This window comes from Hyperolius riggenbachi, chromosome 1 (assembly GCF_040937935.1).
Source record: "Hyperolius riggenbachi isolate aHypRig1 chromosome 1, aHypRig1.pri, whole genome shotgun sequence".
Classification (NCBI taxonomy): domain Eukaryota; kingdom Metazoa; phylum Chordata; class Amphibia; order Anura; family Hyperoliidae; genus Hyperolius; species Hyperolius riggenbachi.
This window is the reverse complement of record NC_090646.1, coordinates 563095462-563115322: the sequence shown is the minus strand read 5'-3', so window position 1 is coordinate 563115322 and position 19861 is coordinate 563095462. Positions and strand designations below refer to the sequence as shown.

Here is a 19861-nt window from a genome sequence, read left to right as displayed (position 1 = left end):
CTAACTATCTATACTGGGACACCTACCTATGCCTACCTAACTACTGGGGCACCTATTTACCTATACGGGGACACCTACCTACCTACCTATACTAGAGGAACTACCTATGCCTACCTACCTATAGTGGGACTCCTACCAATGCCTAGCTAACTACTGGGACACCTACCTATGCTTACCTACCTATACTGGGTCTCCTACCTATGCCTAGCTAACTACTGAGGCACCTACCTACCTATACTGGGTCTCCTACCTATGCCTAGCTAACTACTGAGGCACCTACCTATGCCTACCTACCTATACTGGGACTCCTACCTATGCCTACCTACCTATACTGGGTGTCCTACCTATGCCTAGCTAACTACTGAGGCACCTACCTATGCCTACCTACCTATACTGGAACTCCTACCTATGCCTACCTACCTATACTAGGACTCCTACCTATGCCTACCTACATACAAGATAATAAGGTCGTTGCTTCATTGTGGACAGACCAAATTTGATCAGCTTGACAGTCACCGTTGTACTATCATTGAACTACCACAGCCCGGCGACCATATGGGCTGGAAAACTGCCACGGCCTGCACTCTGGCCATGTTGCGCACCAGTCCAGCACGGCCGTCACTACGCAAACAGCTGTTTGCGGTGCGTTACACAGTGAGTTTGGTGTGTCAGTGTGAAGCAGTACTCTAATTACACTCCCTGATTGATGCATACACATGCAAGATGTTTGAAAGCACTTTAGGCCTGCAATTTAGCATTCAATGTGATTTCTGTCCTTAAAACGCTGCTTTGCGTCAAATCCAGATTTTTCCCCGGGACTTTGGGCATGTATCCCACTCCGCCATGCCCCCCTCCAGGTGTTAGACCCCTTGAAACATCTTTTCTATCACTTTTGTGGCCAGCATAATTTTTTCTATTTTTCAAAGTTCGCCTACCAATTGAAGTCTATTGCGGTTCGCGAACTTTTCACGAACCGAACCTTCCGCGGAAGTTCGCGAACGGTGTTCGCGAACCGAAAGTCGGAGGTTCGCGACATCTCTACTCACACACAGAAATGCAATAGTACTATCAGAATACAGTGAAATAATAATAATGCACAGGAGTGGTACTGTGTCTGCAAGTTAATGTAGCAACAGCAGTAGTGTGCACACAGCTCTGGGTGTCAGTGGGCTGTGGAGGGTCACACACAAAAAAAAGTCTGACTCTGCTCTCACTAAGGGTCGGTTCACATTCTTTTTAAAAACGTATCCCTGGCTCAGTTTTTGGCCCAGACCAAAGCCGGAGCCACGGATACCAATGTTAAAAATAGCGGCCGTCTTCACACACTTCAAAAACGGATCCGTGGGCAATCCAGGGGATCCGTGTTGAAAAACTGAATGGAGAGTTCGGATTTGCAGGTTTTTCACGGACCCCGGATACACGGAGGGGTAGGGAAAAGCAATGCAAAAATGGATCTCCCTCTACACAGGCAGCTTTGGACACAGACATGGATACGTTTCCAGTGTCCCAGCCTCGTCCATGGGTGGCGGTGGGGGGGGGGGGGGGGGGGGGGCAAGTCTGAGGGGGTAACAGCTAGGAAGGAGGACAGCGGGCACAGCGGCAGGGAGGGGGTTGCTTCCCCACTCGCTTATTATTGCTTTTGCTATAGCGGACATAGCTGGAGGGGGAGCGGGGATGGGGGGTCCCAGGTGAGGGAAGAAGGGGCTGACCCCCCTCCCCACCGCTGTGCCCGCTGCCCCCCTTCCTGGCTGCTACCCTCTCCAGCTCGGCGGCCCCCACCCACGGGAGGTCCAAGAGGGGCTGCTAGCTGATTGGCTGCCATGTGTCTGCTGACTGTGAGGTAAGGAGTCAAAGTTTAGCTCAATGATGATGTATAGGGGGCGGGTCGAACATGCCATATTCGCCGGATACTGAACTGTTCGGTCCATCTCTAGTGGTGAAAGAGGAATGATGAGTCTTTTCCATCACCCAGTGGCACTGCAAAGCTGACACTCTGAGCCCCAATCACATGTAATATCATGTGATCAGAAGACGATGTCGGGATTGCATTGCCACTGCAGAAATCCCTGCGCCATAAATATAAAAACGGTAAAATATAACGGTGAGTATAAAAATAATCCCTGCGCAGCTCTGCATGGCTGCATTAGGCAGCAAAATGATTTTGTCTGGCTGTGGATGCCCTGCCACTACTTGTCTATAATGAGACTACTGGTGCAGGCCTGCTAAAATGTTAAAAAAAAACACAGCTGGTTAAAAAGAAGAGCACAGGTCCACTTATTTGTGAGCATTTGACCGATCGGCGCAGACTTGGCATTACAGTACATTTTCAGAAATGGTGTGATAGGTGCTCACTGCTCTCCAGAAAATTGGCTTAAAGGACACCCGAGCCGAAAATAAGTTAATGAAATAAACGTTTGTATCGATCTTCTTTCTCTTAAAAATGACTTTTTAAGATATTCCGCAGTTTTATTTTATGTTTAAATCTACTTTTTAAGTTTTTACTGTTTTAGGCCTCAAGCGTTTTGAGTTTTTGTGCGCTTTTATTTCCCTTGGCAAACGAACCGCTCAGCTGTAAACTCTCTCATAAGGGAATCATTGCACAAGCGTTTTTAGGGCGATTTTGAAACTCGCCTGCCGTTGCAAGAGGGGCAAAAATGTCCTTAGTGTGAACGAGCTCTCATTGTTTTTGCTCAATGACACATTCATTGACGTATGCCAAAGATAAAATCTATGAACTATTGACCCTTTTTTTCTCTTTCCTGCTCTCAGAAGCCATTTTCTGCTAGGAAAGTGTTTTATAGTTGGAATTTCTTATCAGTGAGCGTCACACTGTAGACTTCCTGTCTGAGTTAGCACTGAGTCAACCACTTACATACCTGATATTTAGCTCTTTCAGGCAGAGAAAGAAAAAAAGGAACACAACATAGTTATTTGTGTGCCTGGCACTGTACATACACATGTCTATCTCATTATGTCACATGTCAGGATCAATTCAAAGGATGGAACCACATCGTGGTGAACTGGTATAGTGCAAAAATGCTGCATTTTAGGGGAACTAAAAGCCTTAATTTTAACAGTGGTTTTTATTGCTCTCTGTGTTGCAACTTACTGGAGTGCAAAGGCTCTTGCAAATTTATGTCTGTGCTGAATGAGCCATTTGTGCTCATTTGAAAGATAACCTGGCATGCCCTGGTCTTAGCCACACTGTCATGCTGGGTACACACAATGCGATTTCCCGCTCGATTAGCGGGATCGATCGATTATTTCCGACATGCTCGATCGATACAGCCGTTGATTTTGCATGTTAAGTATGCAAAATCGATGGCTGTATCGATCGAAACCCGATCGAAGATGTCGGAAATAATCGAACGATCCCGCTAATCGAGCAGAAAATCGCATCGTGTGTACCCAGCAATAGGGTGAAGACATCTCTCGACTTAGACTCTATGTACTGTTGGAGACTAGTGTTGGTGTTCTGATTTGGGTTGTCCTTATATTCTAAACAAATATAGCTGTTTGAAGCTGGACTTACACGACCCAAAAACCACCGAATTGACTGTAAAAATTAAGTGAAAAGTCAGCCAACTCAAGGAAGCAGTTAATAATAAAGCATGTATGCGTGATACATGAAACATGTTAGAATCACCGCATTTTCTAGGTATGTTAAAGGACAACAGTGGGAATAATGAAAAATAAAGTTTTTTTTTCCCCTGCTGTTTCTGGGGATATGTGTAAGTTTTCACTATTGATATGTAAGATACTTTATCTGTCAATAAACCTCATTTAAAAATAATTTATCATAACTTTAAAATTGATTCCCTTAAAAGTTACAAGGTCTTTTTGTTCTCATCTTGTTCTTAGCACACCTAGGACATTTGGTAATTCTAGCATGTATGGGGAATTAGCTGTTAACTACTACATTCAGCTCCATCGACTTTGAATGCAACTTTCCCAAATTGCATTGTATTCGCCAAACCGAAGAATGGCCATGTTTAATCTAATGGCCAACAAATCAAACACAGAGCCAGGGGCGTAACTAGAAATCAATTGGCCCCCCTGTGAAAATTTGGATGCCCCCCACCCCTGATTTGGGGGGGGGCAAGAGGGTTTACAGTGCATGAGGGGCGGCCGGGAGAAGGGCCCACTCCCCCCCCCCCCCTCACCTTGAGCTCTCCCATCAGCGCTCCCCCTCCAGCATTAATAGGCAGCAGCGGGTAGGGAACAGTAAATGTGCACATATCTCTTCCATGTGTTCCATGCGACGGAGGTCCGGTCACTGTAAGCACCTCACACTACTTCCTGATAAACAGGAACGCTTACAGAGAGGAACCTCCATCGCGTAGAACACAGAAGTATATCCGCGTTCCGTGTTCCCTGCCCGCTGCTGCTGCCGCTACCAATTAATGCTGGAGGGAGGAACGCTGAAGGGGGAGCCCGAGGTGCGTGTGGCCATTGCTCTCCCCTCATGTGCTGTAACCCCACCTGTCCCCCAAAACGGCACTGCCCCCCCCCCCTGCCCCCGGCGGCTGCATTCCCTTGCAGCCCTGATTGTTACGCCCCTGCACAGAGCTATACTATTGGAGACCACTTACACCATCAGTGTCAACATCAACAGGTCCCAAAAAAGTTTTGTGGGGTTTGCTCATAACCAAGCAGCACCTGACTTACAGTATACAGCAAAGTACCCGTTATACGGAACTCAAGCAACCGGAAGTCTCAACTAATCAGCATGCCTAAGTGCGATAATGGGGCTGAGCTTTTGGTGGTTTTGTAAGTAGGAACTACTCACTGATCGTCTGGCGCCTTCAACGCATCCTGCACCTCCCAGCAGCTTTCCTGTGTCCCTACAAGGCTCCCGGCATGTCATGTGACCCGATGTAGGTCAGGTGACACGCCGGGAGCCTTACAATAAAGATGTCGGAAAGCCACTGGGAGCTGCAGTATACGTAGAAGGTGGCGCAGGATGTGCGTTTGCATCCACAGTACCAGAATATGTAGGTCAGTAGCAACATGAGTTTGTGGTGTGAGTTAGTGTTGTGCCGAAATTTGCGTAATTTCGTATTTCTGTAATTAGACGCGAATTTTGCCACTACGTTCATAATTTCGTAATTGCCATATAAACAGAATACCGTAAGCGAAATTTCCATCACATAATTTTGCGTTTTTGTCTCAAATTCATGTTTAACATGAAATTTCGTAATTTCGTATTTTCTATAGTAACAGTTATTTTAATAACGAAAATGGACGTAATTTCTGTTTTCATAGTAATTATGCAAATGTACGTTATTACTAAACTCAGGAAAGTCACTCATTAATTGCAATTACTGATTGCAATTACTGATAATGCAAAGACCCCTGCATGTGATGTTGCTTTAAATATATCAGGAGGCTCTTACCTGCAGCCACTTCTAAGACAGGTGCTCTTTGCCAAGGTGCACTTAGTGGTCATGCATGCTGAGACACTTGATTTTGGGCCTTGCGATATCTGATAATGCACATGTCCCTGCACGTGCTGTCGCTTTAAATGTATCCGGAGGCACAGGACTGGAACACAATTTCGGGAACGGCGAATTTCCACATTAAACACAAAATTCCGATTTGTTTCTATTATGAAAACTATCGTCATTACGAAAAATGATTGTAATTACGAAATTCCGCATAAACACGTAATTTCGCAAAATGATGATTTTTTAATATGGCCATAATTGTAATTTTGTGAATTGCGCAACATTTTTCGTAATCTTATTTAGGTCATTATGTTCATCACTAGTGTGAGTACTTGGGTTTATCTTGTATAAGCTTAGTCAACATGTACTTTCAAAGTGCACCATTTTTAATGATTTTGACAATTTTTTTTTTTTTTAAAGTAAACCATGATGGCCCTAGCACCACTTACCACCCTCATCCTTATTATCACTACCAATGCCATATTTTCTTTTGTTCAAGTTTTATCACTATTGTTTACCTTTAGGCCCTGTTTACACTTAATCAGTTGGTGTGCGTTAGTACACGTTAGTGCGCGTTGGTACGCGTTTTTTCCATAGCAGTGCATTGAGATTTCAATTAAAACGCGTTAAGTGTGAAAGGTGCCATAGGAAAACATGGGCATTACTTTGAAAATCAATTTTCTTTCAATTATAACTGAGAGTAACTGATTAAGTGTAAAAGGGCCCTTATCATATGCTACATCAATCAATCCTCTTAAGGTAGCCATACAACTAGTGATTCTGATTCAATCGACAAAGCGATCAACTTTATTAGGGATTCGACTTCAGTATGGTTGATCGAAAGTTGATTGACTAGTAACACACACACACTACAAGCAATATCCTATGCAATTCACCTTCACATTTGATCTGACCAATGTCTCCATGGTCTGAATGCAAAAATCGAGTTGATTGAATGGCATGTGAACAGTAGCCGATTCCTGTGCAATTGACCGATATCCTGCATCCTGCTCGATGGACTAAGCTGGTCGATTCGACATTAAATCAGCCACTTTTCATCGATTGGGAATTCTGGAACACTCTCGATTCTGTCTCAATTCTATAAAATGATTGAATCAAATGGTCGATCATACAGCCAAATCTCTTGATGCATCATGGCTACCTTTAGGTATCAAGGTATGACATTGCTATTTGTCACATGCTACATCTCCTGATCCTTTTAAACATGGGGTTAGAACTATGCTGTTTATTCTATCTTCCATCTCCCAGTCTTTTTAGATATTTTTCTAGGTGATTGTTTATCTTTATCATTCGCTGTATCAATTAATCTTCTAAGACATCATGATTTGACACTGCTGGTAATCACATGCTGCATCTCCTGATCTTTATAAAACATGGTGTTATGTCACTGCTGTTCAGCATATGGTGCATCTACCAGTCTTACATCCTGGTATGATATTTATCTAAATTGTTGGACCAACATTTGTTTCAATGTCACATATTCAGTTCACTTGAGTAACCTGAGCCAAACTTTCTCCTCAGACCATCCTAATGTGAGATTTCTATCTATATTCACACCTGATTTCTGAACTAAAGACAAGATTTATACATAGCTCCCAACTGTCCCTCTTTTGGAGGGACAGGGCTTCTCTTTGGGAGCCCTCTTTCCTAATCATTTGTCCCTCTTTCAGGACTTTGTCCATCTTTCTATGTTAATATATATAGTTCTCTACTAAAAAATGTGTTTGACTCTAAACTTTATTCCCATCCTTTTAAATTGATATATTTCTCATTTTAAAATGTTACTATGAAGGAAAATGAACCAGGAAAGAAAGGACCAGTGCGGTTTGAATTATAAAACATATTTTTCTTATGAAATCTTTATGGTATACGTGACTAGGGGCGTGATTAGGGGCGTGGCTTAAGTGTCGATCTTTCTCATCTCAAAAAGTTGGGAGGTATTTTTATATAGAGCTTTTCTCCTGGCGGACTCAAAGCTCTTCAGGGCTGCAGCCACTTAAGGTGCACACCACATGCAACCAGGATCATTAGGGAGCCTTGCCCAAAGACTCCTTACTGACTTGAGCAAGGATTTAAACCCTGGTGAAAGGCTCAAATCATACATCCAATTCAACAGCCTTAACCAGTACGCTATGCAGACTTCTCCCCCACAGAGAAGTTAGCAGGGCCGGGCCGAGGCATAGGCTGGAGAAGCTCCAGCCTCAGGGTGCAGTGTAGGAGGGGGCGCACAATTCATTCAGCTGTCATTCCTAATTGTGTATGAAGCAGAAAGAAATAAGAAAAGGGGATACATAGCTGTGACTGCAAGCCAGGAACTAGATATTAAGGTGTTGGGGAGGTTGTCGGCCCTGTGGCCCTCTTAGTCTAATAGCAATCAGTGTGTGACAGCTAGGGTGGGAGGGATGGAGGGGCGCACTTTGGTGTCTCAGCCTTGGGTGCTGGAGGACCTTGTCCCTGCTCTGGAAGTTAGTAAGGATGAATGAGAAGCAGTTACTTAGGGGCATATAGGGCAACCAGCTCCTGCAACCAATGAAAGGCTATGAGAATGAGTAGTGCCTGTTCTCACTAGTCTGTTTGCCGTATGCTTTCCTGCTCTCTATCTTCTGGCCTCTGTCACCTTCACCTTCTGCCTTCTTCTGTCACCTTCTGCATTGCCGCCACTAAGGACAAGAGCTGCTATACCGATGGGACCCCCAGCAGAAGCACAAATCAATAGGACTCCCCATTGGATTAAAACAACCACTTTAATCATGAATAGCTTTCCTTGGGAGGGAAGATTCCTATTAATCTGTTCCAATCCAATGGGAACCCCAAGCAGTTGATTATGCTTTTGCCGCACTTTCTGAAGTGTCAGTGGACTTCAGTGGTGATGGCAGCAAGAGTGTATCCAAGCACAGACCTGTGTGCAGAGCCATTTCTAGCCTTTTGTTCACCCCAGACAAGAAGTCCTGTGACACCCCCCCCCCCTCCCCCAACAAAAAACACTCACACACAAGAGATTATAAACATCTGCATCCTGTCTGATAGAGGTTTGAAGGCAGCCATACACATACATCTGTAGATTTAGTGGCTGATCACCCATCAGATTCAATTATTGATTCTGATAAAAAAAAATCTGTGCCGCCAAGAGCGTGCCCAATCGACTATTCAACCACTTTCAAGCCAAATTATGTATGAATTGGACATGCTGGAAAATATCCGAAGCACAGCCATAATCTCAGATGAACGTGACGGAAACCCGAGCCGCGTACCTCCCCCCTCCCCCCCACCGGTGCCTGTGCATTAATACTTTATCTGTCCTCTGCTGTCTCTGCACTCTTTTTCCTCATTTCTGCCCCACGTGCAATGTGCCGGTGTTGTGTCTGATTACGCTGCCTGTGGATTTGTGCTGCCCCGCATGCGCAGTAGGAGACTGTGCAGCCACATTTCCTATAGAATGATGCTGCTGGAGGTAAAATACTAAATATCTCTGCTTCTTCACATCCTACACTCCCCAAATCAGGGTAGGGAGGGGCCCCCCGAACTACCTCTATGCCAAATTGCAGCCCCTGAGACCCACTGGTTCCCGAGATAGGTTTCTCTAATCTATCTCCTGAACCAGCGGGGCTCGGGGGCTGCAATTTGGCATAGAGGTCGTTCGGGTGATCCTCTCCCTACACTGAAAATTTGGTGAGTGTATGATGTGTGGAAGCGGAGATATTTATTATGTTACCATCAGCAGCATAATTCACTTCACACTGAGCATGCGTACTACTCAGTGTGGAATGGAGCTTCCGGGCAGCGCAATCAGACATTACACCGGCAACTATGTGGTGTGCGCATGAGGAACAAGAGACAGCAGCTAACTGATAAAGTATTAACACATGGGCAAAGGGGGGGGGGGGGGGGAAGCATATATGGACATTTGGGGTGTCGCTGCTGAGGGAGATGAGGCGGTGTCACTAGGCCAATTCTCAAAAGGTTTCATGCTGAAATCGATCGGGAATCAGCCAGCAGTTTATGGCGGCCAACGGATCTCTCTCTCATCAGATTCGATGAAAGAGAGATCTGTCTGTTGGATATCAGCTGCCCACATTTCTTGATGCAAAGCCACCTTTACAGTGTAGCCACAGTTACTTCCTGTATCAGGGGAAGGAGTGATGAGGAGATATGAACCCCACAACTTGAGACCTCCACGTATCTCTGACCTCCCCTGCAAAGCCATACTCTTTTTTTTTTTTTTTTTTTTTTTTTTTATCAAACCAAGTTTATTAACGTATTCAAGGCACAACAGAGAAAACCATAATTCAGACTTATATCTAGTTGCAATAGAAATAAAGAGTACTTTTTGTGTGAACGATTTGGAGCTTCTAGATCATCATCATAGAACATATTACTAAAGAGATGTGTATATATTTTACAGATAGAAAATATTACATTCCACCAGATTCTTATCAAAATAATCTATCCCTAATCAAGTCAAAGTCAACCACCTCAGGGGTATCCAACCATTTATCCCAAATATTCTCAAACCGAGCCCCATTACCTCTATGCATATGTACTATTTTTTCCAGCTTAAGATACTCATTGAGTTGTTTAACCCATTGCGTGTAAGTAGGGGGAGTTTCATCTATCCAATGCTTAAGAATTAATAGCCTCGCCTGAAAGAGACTTCTATGAATTGCAATAAGGGATACTTGTTTGGGGTCAGAAAGATCAGTCGCACTAAGAATACATGTATTGACATCATTCACTATTTCGGTTTGAAAAATCCCTGATAAAGTATTAATAATCATTCCCCAATACCTGTGCAGTTTGGGACATCTCCACAACATATGTACCAAATCTCCATGAACCCTTTGACATCGAGGACATAAAGGATCTTCTCTTAGACCCGTTCTGTAAAGTCGTTTAGGAGTAAAAAAGGCTCTATGAATAATTTTAGTTTGGGAAAATTTTTGTGAAGCATTTACAGATAAATAAGGAATAGCTTGTAAAGCATCACTCCAGAGCTCATCTGTTAATTCTGGAATTTCATTTTGCCAGCCAGTTTTACTTTTAATAGGATATTTATTCAAATAGGGACTAAGGAGAAATGCATAGACTGATGAAATAAGCCCTTTTTTGGAGGAAACATTTTCAATCATACCACATATTGGGGAAGGATCAATGATTAGGGTTTTTGTTTGCTTTTGTTTAATAAATGCATGTTGTAGTTGGACATAGCGATATTGATTCATACCTGTAGGCGGTAGATTCGGTTGAACTAGTACAGAGAAAGAGACTAGTGACTGATTATGAAGGATTTGCCTCAAATATCGAATACCATTCACTGCCCAAGTTGGTCCAATTGAAAGCTTTTCAAATTCAAGTAATTTTTTATTACCCCACAGGGGCGTACATGCTATAAACCCCTTTATTCCCTGTAACAGTTTAACCTTGTCCCAAACTTTACATAGTAGTTTAAAAGTGGGGTAGCTGTTATAGCGCTCAACTTCTGAAGTCTCCAGGGCCTCATAAATTGTATTATGACCAGTAAGCCATGTCAAAAGTTTCCTCGAGGAATCCATTAGATCCGGGGTATTCCACCCTGCAATTTGTTGTAATTGAGCGGCCAGAAAATAGATCCAAGGGTTAGGAAGAGCCAACCCACCTTCATCTTTTGAATATTGTAGGTATTCCAGTTTAATCTTAGAGCTTTTTTTGTTCCAGACCACTTCCCTAAATAATTTGTCAATTACTTTAAAAATCCTTGACGGAAGCCAAATAGGAGAGTTGTGGATGATATATAATATTTTGGGCATTAGGACCATTTTAACCAGGTTAACCCTGGCAACTACTGATAACGGTAGTTTGGCCCAAGCAAATATTTTACTCCTACAATGTTCAATCAATGGGCCTACATTTAATTTTTCAAACTGGGTAGGGTCTGCGGATATTATAATACCCAAATACCGAAAGGATGATACAATATTTAATTTAAGTTGTGATACATATTGGGGCATTACCCAGGGGTCCAGGGGCATCAGACAGGACTTATCCCAGTTTACCGTTAGGCCAGAATAAAAGCCAAATTTTTCTAAAACCTGTATACAGCACAGCAACGACTCATGTGCGTCATTTAAAAATATTAACGTGTCATCCGCATATAATGACACTTTCTCCTCTAAATCCCCAAATTTAAACCCTTTAATCCCAGTAGAGGCCCTTATACGTTCCGCTAACGGTTCTATTGCAATTGCAAATAATAGGGGGGAGAGAGGACACCCCTGCCTCGTTCCCCTAGAGAGAGGTATTTTATCTGATGTCAGTCCATTGGCCGCAACACATGCTATAGGATGTTGATAAAGCATTTTGACCCATTTAATAAAATTAGGCCCAAAATCCCATTTTCTTTAGTATAGTAAATAAGTAACCCCATTCCACACTGTCAAATGCTTTAGCAACGTCCAATGACAGAACTGCTCTATTACCCGCATCCTTGGAAGGTACTTGCATATTTAAATAGACCCTCCTAATATTAACTGCTGTAGATTTTAGAGGAATAAATCCTGTTTGATCGGTATGTATCAATTTCGTTATTACTTGCGATAGCCTAATAGCCAAGACTTTCGCAATAATTTTAATGTCTGACGTGAGAAGGGAGATGGGTCTATATAAACCAGCTTGCAGAGGGTTCTTGTCTGGCTTCAAGATTAAAATGATAAGTGCTTTCATTAGCGAAGGTGGAAATGCATTCTCATTGCAAAGCCATACTCTAATAGTCAGGATAAATGTTGAAATACAGAGCACAGTTTCTTCTGCAAGTGTCCATAGATTTCCCACTTCCAACATTGCATACATCCAGTACACCTTTTACAAACTCTCCGGGGGTCTCAGAGTGAAGACAACTAAAAGAATTAGAAGGTCGGTGAGCAGTTTAGAAACGAAAGTTCACCTCTATGTATTATCTGGTGTTCCTGTTTGTAAGTTGTAACCTGTGACTTCACAGCTCCAATAGCATGACACTACAATACTCAGAGCCTGAGGGGTGTGTGCAGATGTCAGCCACATGGAAAAGGGCAGAGGCTGCAGGCTTACAGCAGCAAATGGCAAATGCAGGACATATTCTCAGTATCTGCTTGCATAATCTGCTTCAAGCAGACACTGAGGCGTACGTTAAAAAAGGGGCGCTGGGAAAAAAGGGCGCGGGGTTTTAAACGATAAACATGGATAAAGTTTAAAAATATAATGTACTATATTTCGTTTAAAAATAATGTTTTATAAAGTTATAAATCATTAAATAATGTGCATGAAATCGGCAAACGTTAATCTTCCGTTTAAAAAGTGAAATGTATAATAACGTTTAAAAAAAAATTAGTAAGTAACCCTCCCTGTACCTACCCCTAACCCCTAGACCCCCTGGTGGTGCCTAAACCTAAGACCCCCCTGGTGGTGCCTAAACCTTAGTCTTCCCTGATGGTGCCTAAACCTAAGACCCCCCTGGTGGTGCCTAAACCTTAGTCTTCCCTGATGGTGCCTAAACCTAAGACCCCCCTGGTGGTGCCTAAACCTAAGACCCCCCCGGTGGTGCCTAAACCTAAGACCCCCCCTGGTGGTGCCTAAACCTAAGACCCTCCTTAGTGATCACTGTATTGTGTGTAGAATAATGTTTTAGAAACAGTAAGGGATAAAATATATTACAATTTACGTTACGTACTGATCGCTTTATTTTGTGAATAATAATGTTTTAGAAACAGTAAGGGATAACATTTAAAATGTTTTATTGAAATAGGAAACGTAAATCATCACAAGCAGTTATAAAACATTAAAAATCTTCAGGCGCCGTTGGAAAACGTTATTATTCTCGGGCGCCCTTTTTTCCTGTTCGGCGCCCAGTAAACAATATTTATTATGGGAGTGAATGGCGGCGCCCGATTTGTCCACTAGCCTCCTGCGCCCTTTTTTACTGTTTCCGACACTGAGATGCTTCTGCTTGCATCACGAGAAACTCTATTTAAAGGTATACTCTGCGAACAAGCCTTTTACCTAAAACTCAGTCCAAATAACTGAGGCCTACTTAAATTATAACAAGGAGCAGAACATCTAGGTGGGGACAGACAATTAGCAATCCAGTTTTCCATAGAAGAGTGTAAAATGCAGTATCTGTGCCACATAAAATAAGAGACTTTTGTTTTTACAAGTGCTGTATTTAGATCAGTGTATATTATTATGCTTCAGATTGTAAAAAAAACTGTTATTAAGTTTGCATTTATTGGTCAACGAGGTTCCAGAATTGGGCGTTACTGTAGCCCAGCCCTGCTATGGACTATTACTATAAGGGCTTGTTCACAGTGCTCAGATTCATTGCAGAATAATTCTACATGTGTCAACTCACTGCCTATGAGCCTGTTCACAAAACCCGAGGTGGTTCGTGGGGGCGCAGATGGGACACAGAGGCATGTTCTCTGCCTCATGACATGCCCTTGTGTCCCCCCACCGCCGCTCTTAGCCCCCCCCCCCCCCACTGCCGCGCTATAGCCCCCCGAAATTAGCAACAATATTTATCGCTATTTTGGTGGGTAAACAGAGGAGAGGGATTCCCTGTTCAAAACTCCCGTTAGGGGCATTCCTGCAGGGTTTCTCCCTGGCCGCGCCCCTGTCGCTCACCCGCATTCCTGCACGCTGTGAATAACAGAATGAATCTCTCATTCCAACGTCGTGACCCAGAGATTACGAAAATGAAAGTGGGCCAGTGCGGCCCACAGGAGTGGCGGGGAGCGGCGGTTTTTACGGCTGCCTGATCCGCTCAGCAGGTAGCCTACGTTTTTCTTAAATCTATGAGCCCACCTCAGGCTCTCTTTAACCATTGCATTATCCAGTCACTGCCTCCTCTTTACTCTGCAGCGTGTGCCAGGCCAGCTTCCCTCCGTAAGGCCCTAATGCCACACGACATGCATTAGGGCCTTAGGCCCGGTTCACACTTGCGGTGGCCCTCCGGAATCGCCGTGCCGGAGCCGCACCGCTTGCAGAACGGACGGAACGGACGCACGGCATAGCAATGAAAGCCTATGCGTCCGTTCACATGCGTCCGTTCTGCCGAACCGGAGCCGGACCGGATCCGGGCCGGATCCGGACTCCGGCCTCCGTTCCAACATGCGCTATTTTTTCATCCGGCTCCTCCGGCAGCCGTATCCGGGGCGGAGCCGGACTGCACCATCCGGCCAATACAAACCAATGGGAACCGGAGAGCGCACAACACACTGGCTGAGAAATCCGGATGTTCTACCCCACTTCCTATGGGGATTGTTGCGGCGATATTGGATGGGGACACATGGGCAAGCATTTTGGAGTGGAGCAGCACAGCTGGATCCGGAGATGTTGGCAACATGTCGCAGGTGGAGGTGAGTGCTAAACAGCAGAGGGCCTGATTCCACAGGTCCCCCTTCTGCTGACCTCCCAGACCCCAACATTTTTTTTGTTTTTAACGTTACTTTTGCCAAACGGATCCGGATCGCATCCTGATGGACACCTGATGCAACCTGACAGCAAGCAATGGGCAGCGCTCACAGGCTGCAAGTGAAGTGAAAGCTCCAGAGATATGCCCAGCCCCTTGGGGCTAAATACACACCTTGAATACAAATCAGATGCAAATTATGTGCTAACACTAATCTAAATTCTAAAATTTTGAATGCAAGCTGACACCCCTGGAGGCAGCTAGCCTGAAGTATACTTAAGTTTTGTACAGCAGAAGGAAATGGCAGCGCTTCCAAACAGACGCTGCACCTGAATTGACTACCTGCACAGGTATGCAGAGCTCAAATAAAGGGCAGGTTACACACCTTGCATTCAAAACAGGTACAGTAAAGGGGGGCGTTAGCTTCAGCATAAGTTGTGCACAATTTATCCCTAATAGACTCTCCAATGGCGGTGACGTGCCCCATAGGAGAGAAACTAACCACTAATCTAGCAGTGAAACATATAAAAAAAGTGAAGCATGTTCAAACAATGAAAATTGTCCAAAAAAAAGAAAAAAAAGGTTAAAACCTCAAACTAATGTTACAGTGAAACATATTCAACAGTGAAACATATCCAACAGTGAACCCTAGCTAGTCTAAAATTAAAATCATAATCCTTACCTGGTGCAGCTAGCCATAAATGGTATACACATTTGTTCAGAAGACAGCAAGCAATGGGCAGCGCTCACAGGCTGCAAGTGAAGTGAAAGCTCCAGAGATATGCCCAGCCCCTTGGGGCTAAATACACACCTTGAATACAAATCAGATGCAAATTATGTGCTAACACTAATCTAAATTCTAAAATTTTGAATGCAAGCTGACACCCCTGGAGGCAGCTAGCCTGAAGTATACTTAAGTTTTGTACAGCAGAAGGAAATGGCAGCGCTTCCAAACTTCTGTTTGGAAGCGCTGCCATTTCCTTCTGCTGTACCTGATGCAACCTGACCGGATCCGGATCGGATCCGGATCAGAACCGTACGGTTCCGATCCGGATCCGGTCCGGTCAGGTCATCCGGTCCGTTTGGCAAACAACCGCAAGTGTGAACGGGGCCTTATAGAGGCATGCTGGTGCACACTGTTATGCTGCAGAGTGAAGAAGAGGGAGCGGAGCCATTGGGTCACAAGTATGTGCGCAATGCACTGCTCTGAGTAAAGGGGGGAAGGAATTGGTTCCCCCACGGCCCCAATGGGCTATTCTTACGTTCATGGATGTGCCTAAGTATAAGCTTCTCCAAGCCATTAGAATAAACCTGTAAAACTGAAAATTATCTTCCATTTGGCCTTTTGATCAGCTGAGATATTAGAAGCATTTATGCCTTTTCTAGAAGCGTACCTGAGATTAATTAAAAGTAAAAATTCATACATACCTGGGGCATCCAGAGGACTTTCCGGGGCGAATTGCTGAAGATCCAGACAATGCAGGAGGGCAGCGAGGGAACGATTAGCCTGGAAGGGGCTGGAGGAAGCCCCAAGTATGTACATTTTTTTTTCCTCCACTGCCCCATCTCAGGTTCACTTTAACTGGCATCCCCTCATCTGGTCTTAAGGTAGCCATACATCTAGTGATTCTGATTCAATCGACAAGGAATTGTCTTCAGTATGGTTGATCGAAAGTCAATCGACTAGTAACATACACACACACACACTACAAGCAATATCCTATGCAATTCACCTTCACTAATCGATCTGACTGTTGTTGTGTCTCCATGCTCTGAATGCAAAAATTGATTCAGAGTAGATAAAGAAAAAGATCTCACAATGCACCAAATTGTCAGAAAATCTTAATAAATTATCTTTATTATAACTCAATAGAAAAATGTTTCCCCTACCTAGTGTTTGTGATTGTGCTATGTATTTTTATTGTATTCATTATTTTTCTGTTGCGTTATAATAAAGATAATTTATTACGATTTTCTGACAATTTGGTGCGTTGTGAGATCTTTTTCTTATTTGGTCCTCATGGTTTAAGCATATTTTTCTTATGAAATCTTTATGGTATGCGTGACTAGGGGTATGATGGGGGCGTGATCAGGGGTGTGGCTTAAGTTTCTCTCTTTCCCATCTCAAAAAGTTGGTAGGTATGAGTATATACAGTATATTACAAGTCAAGGACAGTATGCAAATTATAGTGGCAGAAAACAGACACAGATACTGTCCTGGCCAAGGAACCTGTGACTCCACCACTGCAAGGTGAAAGTGCGATCTACAATGTCCACTCCTCCTTTCACATATTTCAGTAGTGTTGCATACATTGTCCATCACTATTACAGGAAGCCTAGGACTCTGCTATGGTAACACATTAGACTATGGCTACAGTAGGATTAGACTGTGAGCTCCTCTGAGGACAGTCAATGATATGACTATGGATTCTGTAGAGTGCTGCAGAAGATGTCAGTGCTGTATAAATACATAATAGGGTAGGCCATTAGACTAAAGGGGCCCATACACTGGTCGATTTCAGCCATCAATCGATCATTCTATTCTATCGAATCAATCGATCGGAAATCGATTCTATCGAATCAGCTGATAGATCGATTTCAATTGATTTGATCTATCTGACTGGATGGAAAATCTAGGTCGATCTGCTGCTGGCACCATATCGATGGCCTATAGAGTTGTATTGGATCTAATGGTCCAGTAATGCATTTAGATCGATTTCCCATAGATTTCCAATAGATTTAATTCTGAAATTTATTGGAAATCCGTTCCTAGTGTGTGGAACACATCAGATAGATTCCTATCAGATTCGACTTGACAGAAATCTATCTGATGGTCGAATCTTCTTGTGAGCTTCTATGAGGATATTTAGTACTGTATCTGGAACACAGGCGGTAATGTATCTTACAGTAACACATGGCATCTGCATTGTTACCTGTAGCAGTGTGATTCCACTAAATGGGACAGAGTTGAATGGACAAAAATGCAGTGCTGCTCAGCACATAAAAGTAAGAACTATGCACCGTCAGATGCAGGGCCGGTTCTAGAGTTTTTGCCGTCTGAGGCGGCAAACTTGTGAGGATGCCCCCCCTCCCCCGACCGACTCACTGAGCTGCTGGACTCCAGGGGGCTGTCTGTGGAATCTGCGGCAGGCAGGCTGATCGGGTGGAGCGGCCCTGAAAGCAGCTGTAATATCGGCGCAGTCATACCTCTCCTGACTGTGGAGCAGCCACGTGCTGTGCCCCAGTGGCTCACTCGTTCCAGCTGCACTGAACACAGATACAGAGATTGGGCCAGCCAGCATCTCTCCCTGGTCGCGATGGAGGAATGCAGCTATGTGTCAGCTGAGGACACCAGGTGGTTGCTTGGCAATCCTAGGCTATCAGGGACAGTGAGATGTCGGCTTTGACGCCGCCCCCAATTTTTTGCCGCCTGAGGCGCGCCTCTCACCCCGCGTCATGACAGAATTGCCCCTGGCTCCGATTGTCCCTGTATGTAGAGAGAAGGGGAGATAGATAGGGACAGAGAGGAGAAGACAGAGAAGAGAGAAAGGGAGAAGAGAGTTGGAGGGAAGGGTATAGATCACCAGGACTGCAGACTTCTTCAGCTGTCCATTGGCAGAGGAGTAGAGATGGCCCAAATGGATCGCGTGCAAACTTATTTCAAACAATAACAAACACAGAACATTTATATCGCGCTCTTCTCCTGGCGGACTCAAAGCGCCAGAGCTGCAGCCACTAGGACGCGCTCTATAGGCAGTAGCAGTGTTAGGGAGTCTAGCCCAAGGTCTCCTACTGAATAGGTGCTGGCTTACTGATCAGGCAGAGCCGAGATTCGAACCCAGGTCTCCTGTGTCAGAGGCAGAGCCCTTAACCATTACACCATCCAGCCACTGCTTTGCGCCCCCCCCCCCCCTTATAAAACGCAGGCAACGTCAGCCTTTTCACTCATTCGTGTGGCTGCAGTAATTAGAGAAGGGAGAGAACCTGCTGACATAGGGAAAGCTTAGTTAGGCTCTTCTGTTAGGCTTTTTAGCTTGCTCCTTGCTGATTCTTATTGCTAAAAAGCACTCCTCAGTTACAGTTTAAGCCTTGCCATCCATATAACACAAGGCAAAGAAAAAATAACTTTTGCTGACTTTAAACCCCAGTTAAGGATTTTTGAGGACACTTAAAAATATCACAGCAGCACAAGTACTGATAATATTATGAAGATTAGCACCCCTGTTACAACAGCAAGGGAGAAAGGCATCTTTATCTGCTACAGTTGTAATCAGAAATGTCATAAAGCCAATGCATGCCCAAGCAGACTGAATAAAAAAGCCCCACTCACAGAGAGGCATTGTGCCGATAGAAAGCACAAGACAGCATGTGGCTGATAAGAACAAACATTTGCCTTTAACCATTAGCTGACCGCTCCACGGCAATTGGCATGAACGTGGCGGCAGCCCCAGGACTGCTCCACGCCAATTGGCGTGAACGGCCTTCTATGGGGCTAGCAGGAGATCATGTGCGCCGATACGCGCGCATCTCCACTTGGAAGGCGGAGTTCCGCCTTCAGTCTCCCAGCTCCGATCGCCGCTCGGAGACTGTTAGGCGGCGAAACGTCTGATTAGGCTGTACAGCGATGCGATCGAAGGCAGTGCTGTCCCCCTAGGACACAAGAGAGCTCTCCTAGGCTGAAGCTTATGACAGACGATCTCTGTGATTGGTCGGCTGGGGGAAGGGAGGTTTTTAAAAAACTGGGGAGCAATCAGACCCCACCAACAGAGAGCTCTGTTGGTGGGGAAAAAAGGATGGGGGGGGGTGGAATTACTTGTGTGCAGAGTTGTGCAGCCCTGCAGCGAGGCCTTAAAGCTGCAGTGGCCTATTGACAGAAAAAATGGCCTGGTCTTTAGGGGGATTTAACACTGCTGTCCTCAAGTGGTTAAAATAAGCGAAGACCAGTTGAGCAATTCAATAGAAAAAGGACTATCGGTAG

The 19861-nt window shown here is 44.5% G+C and overlaps 1 long non-coding RNA gene across 1 annotated transcript in view; it reads right to left on the bottom strand.

Annotated features, from left to right (window-relative positions):
• Positions 1 to 16329: 16329 nt before the first annotated feature.
• The window catches only part of LOC137557529 (uncharacterized), an 80368-nt gene continuing 76836 nt past the window's right edge, over positions 16330 to 19861 (bottom strand). Inside the window, exon 3 of the long non-coding RNA XR_011029587.1 lies at positions 16330 to 16512. This is a non-coding gene — a long non-coding RNA (uncharacterized lncRNA). The remainder of the gene's footprint in view (positions 16513 to 19861) is intronic.